The sequence below is a fragment of the Protopterus annectens genome, chromosome 2.part1 (assembly GCF_019279795.1).
Source record: "Protopterus annectens isolate FY-2018-M chromosome 2.part1, PAN1.0, whole genome shotgun sequence".
NCBI lineage: Eukaryota > Metazoa > Chordata > Ceratodontiformes > Protopteridae > Protopterus > Protopterus annectens.
The window spans coordinates 772,687,853-772,705,270 of NC_056729.1; positions in this window are offsets into that span (position 1 = coordinate 772,687,853).

Below are 17,418 nucleotides of genomic sequence, written 5' to 3' on the forward strand. Positions count from 1 at the left end.
AGTGGACTGTATATGTGCCTATATGTACATCTATATGTACAGCAATGGATGTTCATATGTATGTGTGTATGCATGTGTGTGTGTGTATATATATATATATATATATATATATATATATATATATATATATATATATATATATATATATATATATAGAGAGAGAGAGAGAGACACACACAGGGTCATACGTACTGCGACAGATGCCTGGTGACCAAGGCATGGACTGAAGCTCAGTGTTGACACTGCAGTGCCATCCCTTCTTGCCAAAACACTGTACCCATTAACTACCACATAGGTGGTAGTCTACCTGACACCAAAGGTGTGATAAGGGAACATGGGACACAGGTGGACAGTAGCCTCCCCTTTGATAATCACAGTGCCACACTAGTCATGTACTCTGTCTACGTGGTACACATCATCACAAAAGGTGTGTCATCTAGGGAAATATAGGTCAATGTTCCCCTCTACTCATCACACTTAAAACCCATTATAGAGTACAATGCCCCATGTGGTATGTACCTCACATGACAACTACAGCAACTGGAAAGGCCACAGACATACCTCACAAAGAGTAATACCGGCCTCAAACAGATGCCCTATGCAGACCAACTCACAAAACCCCAGCTAGACTGTGTTGCATACCGCCTACCCAGAGATGACCTCTGCCTAACATACAGAGCTATGTCACACCCATAGCTGTTGGACATCCTCCACTTAAACATATTACAATCCTTCTGAGATACATGCTCTAGGGCCCTAAATCTTGTCAGCTCACTAAACAGCACATGCTGGAGGGATAGATTCCTATCTCAGAGACAAACCATATTCTGCAACAAACCACCTATCAATAGCAAACAAAGCTCCTCATTAGCAGTTGTCATGAATACTCCTGATGATTGGTTGGGAGATAGGAAATACACCCCGGGAATCACCTCTGTGGCTCTGGTTGACAGGGGCAAGTGGACTGTATATGTGCCTATATATTACATATGTGTCAAAGGCCAGGGTAGCGTATGGCTAGGCTGCTGTAGGCCCTAGGGCCAATAGCGTATTACCCACCTATGACACGATGCACACACACATGTACTTAGTGCAATAATTGCTATGTGAGGTTGACTGAGTGTGATGGTGAATGTGTTGGTGAATGTGTGCAAGGTCTGTAAAGGTGTGATAGCTGAGTGTGAAATTGTTTCTGTCATGGTAGTTTGTGTCCTAGCTGTGATCCCAGCAAAAGATGTGTATGCTATTGCTAGGCAGAAAAAGTAGTATGGCATACGGTGTGACGTAGTCCCTTGTTGTCGACTGTGGTGTCCCATTGTAGGCTAAAGCAATACATGTATGCTTAGTGAGTGATACTGCTGGTGAATCCAACTCCCATATGAACTGTAGTACTACCTGAAGCTGTAGGCCTAAACAGTAGAGTATGGTGTATGTTCACATTGCTTGGAAACATTGCTTTGTGTGGTCCCTGTAGTCCTCACAGATTACATACCTCAGGCATAAGGTTTTGTAAGTAGTGACACACAATACTGTATGGTACACAGGTAAAGCTCATCTGGGATGGCATACATTTGTGTGTTGTATGTATGTCTGATGTGTGTGTAATTATGCCTGTACCATGCCCTCAATCATATGTGTGTTACAGGGTATACGTGTGTATCTAGCAACATGTATAGTCTAGTACAGCAGTATGCCACCTATATTAACAACTGTGCACATATGTTAGGCAGGGGTTTGGCATCAACGACTAGGGTGGTATACTGGTAATACTGTAACTGTACTTTACATTCATTGCAATGGATGACATCTTTCTTTATGCATTAGCTTGATATATACCTCCTGTGGCTAGGTGGTGCATTGTGTCACATACAGTGTACCATGTACTGGTGTATGGTCTTACATACTGGCTTCTCTTTGCTGCTGTGCAGAACATGGTTTGATATATAGAGCGTGCCAGGCACTGTCAGCCAGTTGTGGCCTGAGCACTAATATGTGGTATTGAATGTGTGTATCCTCTGACAGCCAATCGGATGCTATATATGGCAGTTAATTGATATTTGTACTTTAGAATGTTGTGTGCCACATGACTTGCTCACACATATTGTTTAATTGTCTTCCAGGGGCATGGCCCACCAACGTAACCCGTGTTATACAGCTGCAGAGGAACAGGAAATACACAGCAGCCTGGTGCAGCACTACACCCTGCTGTTCTCTAGAACCAGCCAGGACCAGCATGAGCAGACTGCACTGTGGCAAGATCTTGTTCGTCGGGTAAATGACATAGGCATGCATAACCGGACATATGAGCAGGTACGCCATCACTGCAGTGATTTAATTAGACATGTCCAGTGGCATGCATCTGATATCCGTAGACAACAGCTTGCCACAGGTGGTGGGGTAGCCATTCACCCCCCCCTCACCAGAGTGGAGGAGCTGCTCATAAGTATGGTGGCTCCTGGCCAACAACAGGAACAGCAACATACATGTGTCATCATGGAGGCCAGAGCTTCCCAGCATGTTGACATGGAGCGTGCAGGTAACATGCCCTATCTCTAGACTACTGTTACCTGTATTGGTAGATTATGCATATGTGAGATGTGTACTGTGTGTTTAGCAGTTGTGCTGCCTAGTGTTGTGCAATACTAATATTTGGAATATAATCTGTACACCTGTGACTGTCGACTGTTGTACTACTGTAGTTTAGCAAACTCACAGTAACAATGCCACAGTTGTGGCCACTGAAAAACTGTCTCATATTCTTGTAGGTCCCTCTGGTGTGACAGCAAGGCAGCCGGTCGATGCTGGTGAGTGTGTTATAAATTTAATATTGCTAATGAAATGTACATGTCATAGGTGAGGTGTAGGCCATGTACACGTAACACACCTACGCATAATGCATGCTGTGCATGTTTGCTGTGAGACTATGCACATCTCAGTAATGTCAGTAACTGCCTCAATCACATGCAGTACACAGAGCATCACACACAATTGTGGCAACACCGTACTGGACATTGGATAGGCATAGTTGATACACATGTGCACAGCATACACAACTTTGTCATATGCAGTACACCTTAACATGCTACACATGGCATATCCAGACACCCTCTGTAAGGTCACACTTCAGTATCCCACATGTCATCCACACAGCACACATAATATACCTGAGGGGTAGAGGCCTATCATGGGGCTGTGTGACACTCTTCAACACATAACACATTCATGCTAGGCAATGCTCCCTACTGGGCACCTTACAAACCCATGTAACAAGTGGCTGTGTAATTGTGAATGTAGCCACGGTACTGCAGTTCAGGTATAGCATGCTAGGTGGCGGTCTGGCACACATTAGTCGCTTGAGTGACCACATGATGCATGATGATGGCTCATGGTACTACACCCCATCCAGTAACAGTGACCACAGTACTACACATAGCAGTCATTGTTATGCACCTCAATGTTGTGTGTGCGCAAACATATGCACCTGTACACAATATGCATAGCAATCACCATTTGTACAATGTGACACATATATGTCTTGTAATGCTATTGAGTGTATAGGTCACATGACACACATTGGGTATGTGTGATGTTTAATGTTGCAGTCATGTTGTAGCATGCCATGTCATGGCTGGTACTGGCATGTCCACAATATGTCCTGCACTCACCATAACCACTGTACAATGGCCATGTTGAGTAATGGTATTCCATCACATATACATGCACCACTCATCCTGTGTGTATACATAGCATGCATGTGCTAAACCTGTGTCCACAATTATCTGCTGTAGACACAGACACTGTAATCAGAAATGGATATCTATGTTGCACACAGATACACATCCAGCCATGGTATGTATACCTGTGAGTGATGGTGCACAGGACATTGCAGACCTTTTAATACTTGCACAGCAATGTTGTGTCCATGTACACATTGCATTCCAGGGTGAGGCTAATCACTGAACAACAACACACATGCATCAAAGCCATGTATACTGTTATTAACAAGGGCTGTCTACACTCGCACTGCATGGTCTTGAGCAGCAAATTTTCTGCATGCTGACATGTGTGATATGACTGTTTGCCTTGTGATACTGTAACCCACCTTCAACCACTATTGAGTATGTTTTGGATTGCTGGTTGTGTGTGTGGGTATCTGCTGTAGTGAGGAGTGTATTTGTGTGCATGTGTGCATGTGTGCATGTGTGCATGTGTTCATGTGTGTGTGCATGTGTTCATGTGTTCATGTGTTCATGTGTTCATGTGTGCATGTGTGCATGGGTTCATGTGTTCATGTGTTCATGTATGCATGTGTTCATGTGTGCATGTGTGCATGTGTTCATGTGTGCATGTGTGCCGACATCATGTACAGGTCGTAAAGTGTGTTTCCTGTCTTCCTCCCACAGGTGCTGTGTTAGGGCTGGTTCACTGCAGCAGGGAAACTGATGTCACTGAGCCACATAGTGATAATGAAGATAGATGTGTTGAGGAACAGGTGTGTTTGCCAGGGTCTGTTGTTGGGCCACCAATCAACAGTACACAGCTGTCCACCCCATCCATGCATACAGTCATACTGCCAATACAAACATCACCAATGCCCATAGCTGAGGGACAGCATACAGTTGGAATTGGCCAGAACAGTGTGGTATCCATGGCACATGCATCCCAACACATCAGCCATACCCAGATGTCTGGAAGGGTACCACATAGCCAGATGTCCAGGGGTTCTCGTAGGAGTACTGCTGCTCATCATGCCACTGGCAGATGTGCCACAGGTCTGACAATGTCATGCATGTTCCAGGCTGTCATGGAGGCACAGGCACGTATGGAACGGTACACAGACAGGGACTAAGGGCACAGAGGGCACATACCACCATCATTGACAGTATCCGTGACCTAGCAAGTGCCATCTGTCATTACACCGAGGTCACTGATAGACGTTGGGGAGAGACATTAGATATCCTCCGCAATGTCATGTCCATGTGTCAGGACAGTGTGGGATGGTTGAGACGTCGATATGGACATATGCCAGCAACATCAGCAGCTGGCAGTTGCCGCAGATGTCCATCAAGCCACAGCCACTCCTGTAGTGCCAGTACCAGCCCCAGCAATGTTGGGGGTGGGTTGTCCATAGAACATCCTAGAAGACCACGTGCACGTGGCTCTGGACAGTCCCAGCAGGGACCTGTGTCCAGTGTACACCCATCCACCTCTGGGGATAGTACCCAGTCTGGCTTAGTACCTGATAGTGTCAGTAGCACCCCTGCCAGGCATAGGTACTGTATCTGTGGCCAGAGATGGTGATCTGTAAAGCCTCGCAGGTACAGTCTGTGGCTGTCCCACAAATACCCGTATGTGGCAGCCACATGGTGGAACTGTGTGCATGCAGACACACACACATACTCCAGACACCTAGGGCTAACACATACCCACACACATTACAACATTGGCCCATTCCAGTATTCTTGCCCCACACACACACACACACACACACACACACACACACACACACACACACATACATGTCAATTGGATGGCTCACTGTAAGCCTCTGGCAAACCAACAACACACCCTGTGCATATGATGAAACCGGTGCCACCTCCTGTCATCTGTAACATCGATGCAGGAACAGGCTACCATGGTGCTGATGCACAAGGTATCTATATAGCAGTATGGCAATGTTAGCATGTTGTCAGCAGTAGGGTGTAATGATATGCTTGAAGGTGTAGCTGAGCAGGCATGATGCATTAAAGCTATGATTGTCATTGTAGTGTTGTTTACACCAGTGTTGGTTCCAATTTTGTATTTTCCGGCCACATGCCACTTGGCTGATGTGTGCAGTATTGGCAGCATGTGTTAGAGAGTGGACAGTATGTGTGGGATGTGTGTAGCACAGATTTGCAGGTGTACAGTTGTGAACATGGTGGAGGTGCACTGTCTGCATGTACATGCATAGTGGACACATGGCCAGGGTGACATGCTCTGTATTACACAGCAACACTCCATAGTTTCTATTGGTGGCCAATATGCATTGTACTACACACATTCCGGAACCTGACTACACATGTGTGTATGACATGGTTTGACACTGTGCTGTGGGTGATACTGTTACTATCTGTCATTGTTTTGCATTCTGGTAGTATACATCACTTCAACAGCCTGACCATAGCCAATCGTTAGATGATGTCTTGACAACTGACACACAGATGTAGGACACACAGCAACATTTGGATCCTTCAGGTACTATACAATGCCAGTAACCACTGGTATTCACCTGCACCCATTACTGAGACCACTCCTGTTTGGCATATAGCTCTCTTAGGTACAAGCAATCACAGTAGGGATATGTCCGTCCACGTCTGGTAATGCATACTGTGGCCTATAATGCATTCTCCAGATGACACACACATCCTCCACAAGGGTATCATACAGAGAGATGCCTGTTGTTAAACCCATGCTGTAAAGCTATAAGCCAAACTAAGCATAGTCATCCACCTTTACGGAACATATTATCTCCACAGTACCACATAGGTAGTAGCCACCAACATGATGAACAGGTACCGATGTGTACATGCAACCAAGTGTTATGTCATCGCTCCTTTGTTAATCACATTTCCAATGGTATTTTGGAATCCCTTGGTGGATCACATAAGCAGTGAGGGGTCTGCATACATATCCACATAGGTTGTTCTACACCTGTTATGAATAGTCATCATTGACAGACTTTGCCGCGTTTGAACAGGTCTGACATATACCTCGGCCATAGACCCTCACTCACACATTCCAGTAGGAACCGTAATGACTTTGTGTGACACAGATGACTTAGGCCAGGGATCACTGCAGTGGCTGGGCCTGTCACAAGCATACAGATGTGACCTAAGGTCTGGGAAGCAGCAGCACAGTCTGACAAGGATGACAGCTGTGTTCTTGGAGAAAGCAGGGTTCCCACACATGCATTCATTGAGGTAACATGTACGGATATGTATTTGACACACAGCTAGCTCACATGTGCAATGCATACTGATATGTCATACAGTGGTAAAAGCAAAACCCACAACACATCGACCAACAGTGTCACACACATACAACACACACACTCACGAAGAGCAGGATTCAAACCCCTCCCTAACTACTTCATGATACTAGAGGAGTATGCATTAACACAATGCGTTATGCACATTGCTGGGAGTTCTCTTTTCCACAGGTATATTTGTAGGATGGTGACATCATCAGACTTGACAAAGGTTAGTTTACTGCTTTTGAGGTCTCTTACTACTCTCCTAAAATGTTGCTCCTTCCCAAGGAGACACACACACACTTGTCCAGTGCAGGATGCATACTTCTATCTAACTACTTCATGATACTAGAGGAGTACGCATTAACACGACGCACTATGCACATTACTGGAAGTTCTCTTTTCCACAGGTATATTTGTAGGATGGTGACATCATCAGACTTGACAAAGGTTAGTTTACTGCTTTTGAGGTCTCTTACTACTCTCCTAAAATGGTGCTCCTTCCCAAGGAAACAACACACAAACACTTGTCCAGTGCAGGATTCAAACCCCTATCTAACTACTTCATGATACCACAGGAGTACACATTAACATGACACGCTATACACATTACTGGGAGCTCTCTTTTCCACAGGTATATTTGTAGGATGGTGACATCATCTGACTTGACAAAGGTTAGTTTACCGCTTTTGAGGTCTCTTACTACTCTCCTAAAAGGTTGCTCCTTCCCAAGGAGACCACACACAAACACACACTTGTCCAGTGCAGGATTCATACCCCTACCTCATGATACTACAGGAGTACACATTAACATGACGCGCTATACACATTACTGGGAATGATACTTCCCACAGGTATATTTGTAGGATGGTGACATCATCAGACTATACGAAGTGGGTTACATTAGGTGACATTAGATGGACTACATTGAAGGAATGTCTAAACACTTTGGGCATGTGATCATCAAAGGTGAGTTTACTATCTATCTGTGTCCCCAGGGCCATAATGACTTTCTTCGTACATGCTGGATTACCACCTATGTGGTAATTTGTGTGCACTTTGTTTTACCCAAAGTGGATGACTATGCATTCTTTGCCATTCAGCTTGAGGGCATTGTTTTGACAGCAGGCATCTGTCTCTGTAAGACACTTCTGGAGGATGTCTGTGTCAGCTGTACAGTCGATTATGGACCGCAATTACCATTCATCTGCAAACCTGTTCAGTCATACACCTGCAGTGCTTCCCTGTACCTCTGAGTAGTATCTACTGAACAGGTGGGGTCCCAGGACCAAGACCTGTGTGATGCAATTTGTGATTGGCTTAGAGTTGGACATGGCACCCGCAACTATGAACATGTGTGTTTGATCTGTGAGCCACTTCCACCCATCCTGTGACATAGCTGTTAATGTTCAAGCTGGTACACTTGTCTATGATGACAGAGTAGGGAATGGTGTAGTAAGCCCTTAGTGAGGTTCAGGTGGGCTGTGTGGACTACTTTCACCTCCATCTATGTTCATGGTAACTGTTTTAAATAACTCAACTAGGTTTGGGAGCCAGGCTCTGCCTTTAACAAGGCGAAGTTGTGTAGAGTCCAGTGTCTGGAGATCTCCAATGTCTCAGTGTATGGGTTCCATGACAATTGGCTCAATAGCTCTGTAGACCCGGCTGAGTAGACATATTGGGCAATGGTTTCCAGGATCTGTTTTGGCACACCCTTTGTGGAGCTGGATGACTGTTAGTGTATGCCATTCTTTGGGTACATAGCCTGTGGTATGGTTGAGTCTGGACAGTGAATGTAGATGAGTGTGTAGTTCCTTATGGGCCTAGTGTAAGATGCAGCCTGGGACAACATGCAGTCACATTGATGCTATGTTCTTAGCTTTGGTGTGGGCTGTCTTTACCTGCATGTCCATGACGTCTGGGTCTCTGCACCCTTCTGTGATGGACACAGGCCCTTTTGGGGGTGATGGGGGGAGTTTACACTGAACTTGTCCCCCTGGATGTGGGCAATGAAAGTTGGTTTGGTGTATTTCATTCCTTTTTTCAGTAGCTGACAGCATATTTGGAAGTTGACACCTACATGTCTGGTATAGCTACCAAAGGCTTTGTGGTTGTTATTCTTACATTCCTTGGCTATTTGTTTTTAGAAACCGTCCTTGGATTATTTAATGAGCGATCATTGTTTCTTCCTGATAATGATCAGTGATGCCTTTCCTTTAGTGAAGTTGGATCTATCATGTGTTCATTTCCTCCTTCTCTTGTCTAGATTATTTATGGACAACAAACACCTGCTTGTTGTCCTATTTTTGGAGAGTGCATCTTGGTTTTATTTGTGATGTCTCATTCCATGCATCCCTGTAGATGCTCATAGGATGTACTTGTAAATGTTTCTGCAGATTGCATACCATTATCCTATAGCAAGAGGTCTTCGGAACTTTCCACTTTGGTCTTGGGAAGTGTGCAGTTTGCTTTTGCAAATGTCTTCACAGTGGTTTGATTGACTGGGTGTGGGGGCGGGATGTGGATGTCCAGTGTGATTACTTCATGATCTGATATTCCCAGCGAGGGGTTTATCTCTGTTGTGGAACACTGGTACCCCATGTTGGTGATGATCATGTCCAGTATGTTGTCACCTGTAGTGGGCGTGCTGACCAGCTGTTCCAGGGTGTTAGAGTTTCTTAAATGTAGGACACATTGGGCAAAGGATGTTGTATATGTGTAATTCACACACTCAGTGTTTGGGTAGTTGTAATCTCCTCATATAATGGTGTTTGATAGGACCTTTATATTTGCCATTGTTCTCTGGAATACTGAGTGAGGCTCCTGAGACAAGGTATGTGATCTGTAGCAGGCTACAATCTGATGGGCAGCTTTGGCCAATGTTAGTTGCACTTGCATGGTCTCCAAGGCCTCATGCTGTGCCAGTAACCTGAAGGTGTGGATATCCATAAGGTAAATGGCTACACCCCTTCCTTTTGTATTTTACTCATGGTTTTGGGTCCAAAGGTGAGAGTGATTGTGAGTGTTTTATGTGGATCACATCCAGCAGCTCTATGTTTGACATTGCTTTGTATGTTAGGCAGTGAACACCTCTGAGTAGGCGATATGCAAGGGAGTACGGATGGAGCATTTTGCGATGGTCTGTGTATGGCATGTATTTCAGGCCACTAATGCTCTTTGTGAGGTATTGCTGCTGGCTTTCCAGTTGTTGTAGTTGTCTTGTGAGGTACATAGCAACAGTGGCGTTGTACTCTTTTATCGTTCTAGTGAGTGGTGAGTAGAGGGGAACAATGTCCCCTTTTATTCTGCATGAAACACACTTTGTGATAAGGTGTGCCACATAAGAGGGTTTCATGACTACTGTGGGAATGTGCTTATCACAGTTGTATCCACTGTCCACCTGTGACCCAGGGTCTCTTGTCACACTTACAGTGTGAGGTATACTACCACCTATGTTGTAGTTCTTGGCTACAGAGATTTTAACAAAGGTGATGATAATGCACCTTTTGGCATTGAGCTACAGCCCATGGCTTGGACAACAGCCATCTGTCTCAGTGAGGCCCTTTTGTAGGATGTCCACATCTTTAGTGTTTACAATGATGGCTCCTAGTTTGCAGTCCTCTGGAAACTTCAGTAGCCACAGAACATCCATGTTAATGTTTACTTCAGGGAAGTAGATACTACACAGCCTGGGAAGTTATCTAGTCCCATGGCTGCTGTGATACTGGCTTCGGAGAGTGTATGCCATGATGACAGCAACTTTGCCTTCCATCATAGACATGTTCTCTTTCATGGGTGAGAGGAGGGGTAAAGTTAACACTGATCCTATCTGCCAGGATGTTGCCAATATCAGTTGGCTCTGTACATTTAGTGCCATTGAGCTGTAACTCAGAACAGATCTCAGTGTAACCATGACATGGATCTGTCTGTTGGGCAGAGATCTCCTGCGTAGACAGTATGCAACAGAGTACAGCTTGGGTTACATTCATTCTTGTTGCATGGGGCAACTATTTGAGGCCAGTAATCCTATTGTTAAGGTACTTCATTGGTCTTTCTAGCTGCTGAACGTGCCTAGTCAGATTCATCACAAGTGTGTTGTGGTACTCTCTAACAGGTCTGATGACTGCTGAGTAGTGGCAACCTCCTTTGACCTACATGCACAGACCTTGGCAGTTTGTGTGAACACATAGCAGGGTTTTCAGACCACTTTGTGAATGTGTTTCTGGAAGTAGAGATGACTATACACACTTGTCCATAGATCCCTGATTATCACATCCGTACTTAGCCTAAGTGTGTGAGCATGCCCAGTATGACCTTTCAGTATCTTCCTGCCTGACATTTGCTTCGTTTCTTTAAGTGTGTGAGCATGCCCAGTATGACCTTTCAGTTTGATGCTGAATGAAATCCACTACATTTGTTGGGAGTGTGTGAGCACGTACAGTATACACATTTATACTATATGTGCATGGTAAATCAAGGTGTATTTTTACAGCAGGGCTCACCTTTGTGTCATAGATCAAAAGGGATCATGCTGTGCCTGCAGGGCTTCCATGAGACACTTTGCATAGACCTATCAACATTTCTACATACAGGGGGGACAGCTATTCTTTGTACATTTCTACCCGTGGGCACACCAGATTTTTACTGTGGGTGTACATAGGATGTGGGTTTCACCTGACACTTATACACATTTGCTGTGCCTGCACTGCTATGTACAGGACACCATTGCAGTCTGTACTGTTGCCTATCATACTGGCTTGAGGCATACTACTGTACTACAGATCTTAGCGTCCATTGTCACATATATTAGCTTGCGAATTCATAGCCTACACAACCCACATCACAACGCCTGGCCTGATGTTCTCTGTCTGCATAGGCGTGTGGGTGAGGTTACCCATTTGCCTCATTAGGGGCATGATACAGCATTGCTTTGTGTTTGCATTAGTGTACAATTGCCCTGCTGTGTCTGTGCCGCCATAATGCTATCATGGCTTAGTGGTTCAGTACTGTGACTATAGTGCACAGTATCCTGGGTTCAAGCCCTGTCACTGCTTTTTATTTTCATGTTGGCCAGACCAGACTGCTTAAGGAACAGTAAAGCAGATATGAGCATGTTTAACTGACTTTGCTCAACTTTGCCCAACCTTGGCCAACATTGCACGAGCAATTTTGTTTACATATACTAGATATTGGTAAAAGCTGCTTAGTGCTGCTTTATATTGCTTAAAACATGGCAATCATTCCTCAGGTGGTGCAGGGCTGCCTATGTCGGATGCACATACTACACTCCCTATACATGTTTGAAACAGGTAGTGTCAAGTTAGGCATCCCTTTTATTTTATGTGCGAGTCAGAGAGAGGTATTATTTCCAGGGTTCCTACTGAGCCAGTGTATGTGCTATGAGTTGCCTCTTTGCCAAGGACAAGGCATACTGGGAATGCCTCCTTCTGCCTACTGGGGCAGGCTCAGGTTGTTCCTCTTCTGAGTTACCCTGTGCCTGTGCAGGCCTTGGCAATGGTGGGGGGCTGTTTGGCCCTGCCCCATGCTGTTCCTGCTGCAGCTGTTTTCGCAGGATCATATTGTGTAGCATGGCACATACCATGACAATTTGGGTACATGTAGTTGGTGAGTACTGCAAGGCTCCACCAGATGTGTCCAGGCACCGGAATCATGACTTGAGCATCCCAAACACACACTCGATTACATTTCGTGTTTGTGCGTGTGCCTCATTATGGAGCTCTTGTTCAGGTGTGTGTGCATTTCTGATGGGTGTCATCAGACACGTCTCCAGTGCGTATCCAGCATCCCCCACTAGGTGACCGTCAGGGATGTCCCCATTTGCAAATGTCTGGTACAGCTGCGACAGATGCTAGATATGGGAATCGTGGTAGCTTCCAGGGCAGCCAGCACACACATTCAGTATTATGCCCTGGGCATTGCACATGACCTGGCAGTTGATGGAGTGGAAGCCCTTGTGGTTGATGTAGGCCCTACTCCGCTCACCAGCTGGTGCTTTGATGTGTATGTGCGTGCAGTCAATTGCACCCACTACCTCAGGGTATTCGGCTATTTGCTGGAAGAGACGCATATTGCTGGCCAATACCTCACGGGAATTGGGGAAATATACACGATCACCGACATGTGCTGACATGGCATTCAGGAACTGGTGCAGTACCCTTGATGCTGATGCCTGTGAAATCCCCATCATATCACCAGTTGGTCTCTGGAAGGTACCTGTTGCTAGTATTCTTTGGCCAACACATACCTTGGTTTCCACTGGGATGGGTTCCCCTCTGTTGGTTCTGTGTATGAGGCGTGGCCTGCACAGCTCAACAATTTGCTGCAGGAGCTCTCTGTTCACTCTATAGCACTCCACTATCTCCAGCTCATGTAGCCCCTGGTAGGTTACTCTGGGTCTGTACACTCTTCTCCGTCTCCTCACTGTGGGTTGCTCAGCAGCATTCACAATGGCACCCCTGGTAGGTTACTCTGGGTCTGTACACTCTTCTCCGTCTCCTCACTGTGGGTTGCTCAGCAGCATTCGCAATGGCACCACCCTCAGCATCTTGCACATGTTGCCTTATAACAGCAATGGCAGCCCCTAACATTTTTATGTCTCAGTTTAAGCTTTTTAAGTTTTCACTTCTCTTTGTTGACTGCAGTGTTGCAGTGTTTCTGAGAAAAACATGGGGGAATGTTGTTTGCAGAGTTTTAGGTGCTGGGCTGGGCTGGGCTACTGTACTGCCTGTGTAATTGGCTGATTCTGATTTATTTCACCTGGCAGCTCTGCTAGTTCTCCTTGGTTAACTTCCTACTACTTCTTTTACTTCCTTTTCCCTTTCTGTTTCCACAGGGGGCAGCGCCACACAAACAACACAAACACACGCACACGAGCGCACACACGTGCACACAGGCTTACACGGGCGTACACAGGCTTAGGCGGGTGCACATTCGTGTATACATGCTTAGACGCCCTAACACAGGCTTACACAGGCACACACCCGCGTACACAGGCTTAGACGGGTTTACACGCACACACGTGCAAACAGTGTAAGCAGCTTTGCAAGAAACTTCAGTGATAGCCACGGCGTACACCTTCAGTTTCTGAATTTCAGTTTAGATAACTGTAGACACACCTCTTTTAGTCCTGAGTAACTCACAGCAAACACATGCCACTCTGCTCCAATCAGCTTACAGTCTTTTTGATACATACCCCCTCATGATGTCACACATCTTCTACTCTGTTACTCCCCTTATCCTACTCTTACACTCTAGGGACATGGTTCACATAGCAGGAAAAGTTGGGATTCACTATCCTTATCCTCATTTGCATAGGATTGCTTACTAATGCTTGGTTACATCTCTCAGACTGAGCTTCCCCCCTTAGCAACCTCTACTCAGCAGCCATGTTGTCTTCAGCCTGCCATTCACTTGCATGGCAGATGAATATTTTGAATAAAATCCCTATTTGTGGCTTTTATTTTTTGTCTTTCTGGTTTTTAGAGCGCAGCACGTTTGTGTGGCGCTGCACTACGTTTAAACATCAGAGATCGAGGAAAATAAATTTTTTTTTTTATTTTGCAATGGAAAAAAATGCCAATTGCCGTATATTTGGCCATTGGCATGCTTCCTCAACTGGGTGCATCCTTTATTTGGAGCTGTCATGGCTCCATTTTGCTATTTGCAGAATGGTACTCAGTTGCCAACCGAGTACATTTCTGCAAATAACACTACTCTTGCTCGGACAGGTTAGTGTTTCCTGGATCGCAAATTTACCTCATTTGCATAGCTTTCAGCAGCAAATGAGGTAATTTGCATAAACTAGCCCTGTCCATGCAAGAGTCGTTTTAGGAGCTCTCTTGCACGCCCCTGCCAGCTGTTCCTGGATCGCTCGGCAGACATGTTGGCTGCATGAGTCTTACTCTAGTCTTAGACTCCGTGCAAGCCTTCATGAATCCGGCCCACTGTATGTTAAGTTTGTGCAGATAGAATTTGAGTGGTATCTTTTCAATTTGTGAGATGTGGGATTTCCCATTAGATGTTGCAAGAATATTGAAATGTGATAATGCAAAGTATTTCAGAATGCTCCCCACTGGTAATCTGAGATGTGGTTGCCAGGTATGTCTTGAAGAGACAACAGTGATTATATTGGAATGAGAAATGTTTTCAGTATAAAATGGCCCATATTTGTCATCTGACTTCCTTTTTTGGGAAGGTGTGGGCTACTGCAAAGTGTAACCCTGGGGAATACCTCAGAGGATTGCTGAACCAGAAGGCTATCATCCAGTAAGGGTATTGCATTTACTCCAGTGGGAATGGTTAAGTCTAGCCATAGACAGGACTGGGTATAGGACTTTACTGGATAGTTAGCTTTGATGGCAATGTGGAATTACCTCTTTGGCTCCAGTAGTAATGAGGTAGATGTCCCTTTTGGGAATGCAAAAGAAAAAAAAATGATAAGCTTCCAATATGATGTTTATAGGATTTATCCTGGAAATGTTCTAGCAACAATAATGTTTGTGGATACTTATAGTTAGAACTGAGTAAACATTTTGTGAATCAGATTAGTCAGCAGATTACTTAACAGGTGAGAGGTACCGCTATTTGGTTCTTGTGGGTATAGTTCTATGTGAGGAAAATGGGTTCCTCTTTTATTGGTTACAACTTCTTAATCTGTCATTTGAAAGGGGATTTTAAATTGTTAGTGTTACAATTATGATGATAACTAGTTAAAACTGCACATATAGATGTGAACAGTAAAATTTCTAATTTTATTTTGAGAAGATAGTTTAAAGAAAGGGTTTTATTTCATGGGGCCATGTGATAAAAGAAACTGAAGTTATTTGATGTTTTATACTGTTTTAGGCCATTATTGGGAAACCATGTACCTGTTTAATATATATAACCTTTTGTTATAATGATGTTATAAAATGTAACTGTGAAATATGTGTCTATGAGAAAAAGATGTTTATCAATTTATTTATCAATGCTGCGGTAGCCTTAGCTATATGTTTTTTTTCTGCTAAGGATATAACAGCTTGCCCACTTCCAAAGCTACAGGGCACCTTCCACACAGCCAAACCATTAGCCGTCTCAAGCTGAGCTGAAGACTAAAGAGTGGTTTGGGTGCCAAGCCCTTCAGAGCTTTCTTGCCAGTGATGAGTACTCTTCTTGTGGGCTTTCAAGGACTGACAGTTGGCAAACACTTTCCATAATGGGCAGATGAGTTCCATTCAGAAAAAAACCTTTCCACTTTTAAGTTTGTTTTGAAATTGAACATTTTATGTAAAATTGATTATTTTAGGCTGTGAAAATGTGGTTTTAGAGAGTGATATGTGACTTTTAGTAACATTTTAGTAGGAGTATTACTTTTGTGGAAAAAAAGATAAGACCAATGTAAAACTATCTTTTCCTTGGTAAAAGTTGTGTTATTTTGCTTTTGGGGGCTAGGGTAAGTGTTTAAAATGCTTTTCATTGTATTTTCTAGTGAAAAAAAATGACATTTTTACTACGTACCTGTTTTTACTAATTATTGCCACCAGACTTCTATGGAAAATCAGGCATATTTTTGCCTATGCCATGGAACAATATACTGGGTCTTTGGATCTTCCTTCTTCTAGCCACATCTATAGATGGGTGGGTCTGCTGTGGCCATTTCTGGCTTGACAGTCAGCCTCAAAACTATTTGGATTTCCATATGGATGTGTTACATTTAGAACAAATCTCTCATGTATGCTAATGTTAGTTTTGGATTTTATTTTGAATCAAGTCACCATTCTCCCAATATTCCTTCTTGAATCTTTAAATCAGATAGAAAGGATTCTCTATATTCTGCATGTGCACTAGCAACTCAGGTATTACCTTACAGAAGTACTTTAGGAAAGCTGTACAGCTGTATGTTGATGGGACAATATAGGGCAACCTGTGTCAAAACAGAAAATTATCAGAGGGTTGTCTCTTGTTATTTCTTTATGTTATTCTCAGCATGGTAAATCACTTCCAGGCAGGGTGCATGCACATTATACCAGAGCCCAGGTTAACTAATTACAGCCGAGTGACACCTCCAGGTACATCTACAGTTAACTCCTACTGATGCCTCTAGGTGTCAAATATTGCTTGTTCATATTTGCATCAATGATTCCTAAACCATGCTATGTACAAGGTTTTACAATATTTCACCTTAAAGCTTGCACAATAGCAAACTCAACAGAATTAAGTCTTCAGTGGCATATTAGAAAGGGATAGACTCTAGAAGCATTCTAGAAAAAGTTACTTGGTCTTCTGTACATAACTTTACAAAGCTCTACCTACTGGATCCCTTTTCCATGTTTTGGACAGGTTTTGCTAGGACCATTCTCCCGAGGCTCCTTGATCCTAATCCTTCCTCATTCCATGCAGCAAAAGCT